The sequence below is a fragment of the Phalacrocorax aristotelis genome, chromosome 19 (assembly GCF_949628215.1).
Source record: "Phalacrocorax aristotelis chromosome 19, bGulAri2.1, whole genome shotgun sequence".
Taxonomy (NCBI): Eukaryota; Metazoa; Chordata; class Aves; order Suliformes; family Phalacrocoracidae; genus Phalacrocorax; species Phalacrocorax aristotelis.
In genome coordinates, this window is record NC_134294.1 from 1,467,725 (window position 1) to 1,472,295 (window position 4,571).

Sequence of the window (4,571 nt, forward strand, 5' to 3'; positions counted from 1 at the left end):
TCTTGCTGAATCCCATGAGGCTCCCCTGGGCCCAGCTCTCCAGCCTGCCCAGCCCTCGCTGGATGGCAGCACAGCTTCTGGTGCGTCAGCCGCTCCTCCCAACTCGGTATCGTCAGCGAACTTGCGGAGGGGACACTGTCCCTTCGTCCAGGTCATTGATGAACACGTTGAACAGGACAGGACCCAGCACAGACCCCTGGGGAACACCGCTAGTTACGGGCCTCCAACCAGACTCTGTGCTGTTGATCATGACCCTCTGAGCTCTGCCGTTCAGCCAGTTCCCAATCCACCTCACTGTCCTCTCATCCAACCCACACTCCCTAAGCTCACCTGTGAGGGTGTTATGGGAGACAGTGTCAAAAGCGTTGCTGAAGTTGAGGTAAACAACACCCACTGCTCTCCCTTCATCTCCCCAGCCACTCGCACCATCATAGAAGGCTGTCAGGTTGGTCAAGCACAATCTCCCCTTGGTGAATCCATGTTGACTGCTTCTGATAAACTTTTCCTCTGTGTGCCTGGAGATGACCCCCAGAATGGGCTGTTCCATCACCTTTCTGGGGATGGAGGTGAGGCTGACTGGCCTAGAGTTTCCCGGGTCCTCCTTCTTACCCTTTTTGAAGGCTAGAGTGACACTGGCTACCCTCCAGTCCTCGGGCACCTCTCCTGTGCTCCATGACCTTTCAAAGATGATGGAGAGTGGCTTAGTGACAGTACCCACCGGTTTAAAGCTCAGCTATCCAGAGAGCAGTCAGGACCAGATGAGCAGAGACACTCAAAACCACAAAGGGGTATGAATCGGTTGCTGTGACAGAGCACTTCTTGGACAGTGGTTTCCTCCTCATGTGTTCAGAGCTCTACATGTGATGATGTTGTCACTATAATAGCTAAATCGTGTCATCAAGGCAGATATTAATTAGGAGGGCAAAACGAACACTTTGAATCCTGGCCGTGGGGTGGGAAAGGGGAAGGTTTTAATGTGTGGGCTGCTACAGCCCCGTTCAACATGTTCATACAGCCAAAAAGTTGGTTGTAGTTGCTTCCGCAGGGAGATGATTTAAGGACTAAATGCTCTGACTGATTGAAAACTATTTTGAGCGCTTGGGCCTCTCTGTTCTGCCTTATGAAGATGGTTTTCTTTTGGTACTGTACACAACTGCAAATTAACTGCAGTTACAGCTGTGTTCACGTTTGAGATTGTCCCAGTCTTTCTGAATCGAGGCATCGGCACTTTTAAATCTGCAGCCCCTTATATGGCCAAGAGAGGTTCAGACCCTATGTAATAAATGTAAAGCTTACTGCAAGTTGGTGTGCTTCCTTGGTTATCTTTCACGGACGCTTAGGAGTAGGACAAGAGACTCCCCCCAGAGGTCTAGAGTTTAAAATGACAGATGAAAGGTTTTCTTTGAGTAGTTGCGTGGGTGCAGATGCTTCATTAAGAGCAGGAGGTGGATGCAGAGAGGTGAGCATTGCATCATACCGCTTCCTGCACCAGAATAGTTCAGAGAATGGTCAACAGAAGAGACGTGACTGAACAATCGCTCATTAATTATGCAGTAAACTCATGTAGGTCCACTTCCTCACTTCTCTGCAGGCTCATGGTTTTAGCATGTACCTGGTGTTGCTTTGCCAAGTGAACTGCTTTTTGGGTGGGTTTGTCACCAGACTGGGATTTGGGAAATCCTGCTGGCCAGCCTGGCTTTTGATTCACTATGGCCTCATGTCAATTATCTGCTGTACCTCTTCTTTCCTCGAGGGTAAACGGGGGGTGAAGGACCCCCTTGGAAGTGCACTGTGATGATCGTTCCACTATTATCTAGTTGTCTCTGACAACCAAGCTTACTAATTACAAGGTGCTGTCATGATTGCTGATGAAAGCATTGAGTCACGCAGACAAGGATGTGAGTGGTTGGTGGTTGAAATCCCTCACAATAGCAGCTGCCAAAGGAGCGTCCAGTTCTGAGTCCCTTCGTTAACAAATGAAAATGGGAAGTGTTTTAAAATCAAACACTTGTGCCTTGCTGTGGAAATGGAGGTGTGCTCACAGGGCTGCATGTTGGCCACAAGGTGCAGGGCTCGCTGTTTGCTTAGCCTGCTAAGCCTGTGGTTTCTTCCATGGTTTTTCCTAATATAAAATTTTTTCTTGCCTAAATCTATACTGCTACCTCCTGAAACATTTCTTGCACTGCTTTAATTTCCTTCCTGATCACTGGCAACATTACTGAGGTGCCCTACGACTGCACTGCATGCACTGTATGTCTCCTAGGAGGATGGTGCCTTGCACTTAGCATGCTTTGCGGCAGGAGATACGGCTCGGTGACTCATTCTGTCTGTCCTTGCTAGCCATTGGTGACAAATGCCTGATGGCTCCTCACTTTGCGGGTAACGTTCTTCATGCTAACTTCAGGCTGCAAATACTGAGCAGAGTTAAAAATCTTTTGGGAAGAGGGTAGGAAGCAGACCAGCGTGTGGCAGGAGTGGGATGGTGCCTCCTGAGCTTGTCCACGGAGAACGGGAGCTGTCTTTGAATGCTGGGAGCAGGGAATGTCCTATGTAAATCCATAATTGCGTGGTGGGTGCTTTGAGGAATTACAACCAACTAATTTTACTTGGAGTAAAACAGAGACTTGGGGCATTCAAAACATCCAGGAAAACTGTAGGAGACCAGGAAGTCTGCCGTACCATGGGATTATACAGGCATATACGCTGTGCTGCCTCTGGTGCCTTCAAAGCAACGAAGAATGCAAACAGATGCACTTACCTGCTGTACGGCTTGTTTTCTTTGTACCCTCAGCATGCTTAAAATCCTAAAAATCACCAGTAAAGAATAAAATGGTTGGACCTGTTGGGCTTCTTTAAAAGGGGCTGACTTTAGCTTGCTGGTCTCTCCAGTGATTTGTTAGAGATCAGGCTTAAATGTTTCACGCTCAGGACTGCTACTAAGTAGTTGTGCATGCATTTTAGTGGGGTGATTTCCCTCTGATCTCCCCCCAGTTCAGCAGGAGAACTTTACCTTCTTCCCCAGATGCTGAGACAAGCTCCAATCCTTGTTAGGAGCTCATGAGATGCAACCTGCTTCTCCAGCTGCTGGTGGGGAGCTGAGAAAAGGAGTTTTATGGTTTGGCTCAGTTCTAAGCCAAGCACTGATGAACTGCGCTCTCTTCCCATCCCTGGGAGTTTCTCCCATAGTTTCCAAAGCTGTTCAACTGGCTGGGCCGTTCCTGAGACTGCAGGGAAACAGCAGGCTTGGCCTGGCTTGTTTTCTCCATCCAAGTCCATGCTCAGACCTTCCCTTCCCTGCCAGCAGGTTATTTACGGAGGAAGAGGTGGGAATGGCACAGGGAATGTGCTCCTGAGAACTGCTGGCTTTCCGTTTTTAAATTGTTTTTACTTTCAGTTCCATTTTCGGTTATCAGGGTTGAGTTGCAAGGGTGATAAGCCAGCCCTGAGGGACAGCCCCAGCATCAGGACCCTTCACCTGAATCTCAGGAGGAGAGTTTATTATTCATTTTATCTTTTATTTCTTTAAAAACCCCCCTCCATTAAGCCTTTGCACCAACTTCTAGCTCTGTCTTGTGATAGCGAGCAGGGCTTGTATTTGGTTTTTTAGGATTTTTTCCCCACCAATGGAGGTTTGGGCTTGAGCAACACTTATCTGGTCCATTTTTGGCTCCAAGGTGCCACGCCACCAAGCACATGAACCTTCACAGAGAGATGGATCCCCTGTTCAACTCAGGGGTTGCTGAAGCCCTTGGTGGTGGGTGCTGTGTGGATGCCCCCCATCTTTCCCTCACGCCACTGAATATTTCTCTTTCCTTTGAGGCTGTCCCTGGCCAGCACCCCCAAGCACAGCAAAGCCGCGGGCTGGGACCTGGCTAGGAGACATGGGGGTCCAGTGGCCACCTTGCCTGGTGTCTCCAAACTGGGCCCTGCTGACCCACCGTGTGTCCTCTCAGTGGATGCCAACACCGACGTCCCCTCCTGTCCCCTCAGGGGACTGTGAGGGGCCCAGTGCCATCTCCCCTCGTCCCCCTCACATCCACTTGCTGAACCGTGGGCTGAGAAGAACCCAATGCCGTCTCCCTTCACGTCACCTCACTGGGTCAGGAGGGGCCCAACGCCATCTCCCCTCGTGTCCTCTCACTATGCCAATGCCACCTCCCTTCGCCCCCTGACTGTCCCCAATGCCATCTCCCCTCATGTCCCCTCCCTTGGCCAACAGTCCCCTCAACGGGCCATGAGGGAACCCAGCGCCATCTCCCCTCATCCCCTCACATGCCTTTGCTGAGCCCAGGGCTGTGAGGGACCCAACACCACTTGCCCCTTGGCTCCTCGCCGGATCGTAAGGGGCCGAACGCCATCTCCCCCCACATCTCCCTCACTGTCCCCAGCGCCATCTCCCCCCACATCCCCTCACTGAGCCCAGGTCCCTGAGGCACCCAGCGCCACCTCCCCTCCCGTCCCTCACTGCCTCATGAGGGACCCAGCGCCATTCCCCGCCCCTCCCGCCGCCTCCGCGGGCACCCGCGGGCGCCATTCGGGGCGGGAGCCGGCGGCCCGGCGGGGCGGTCCCC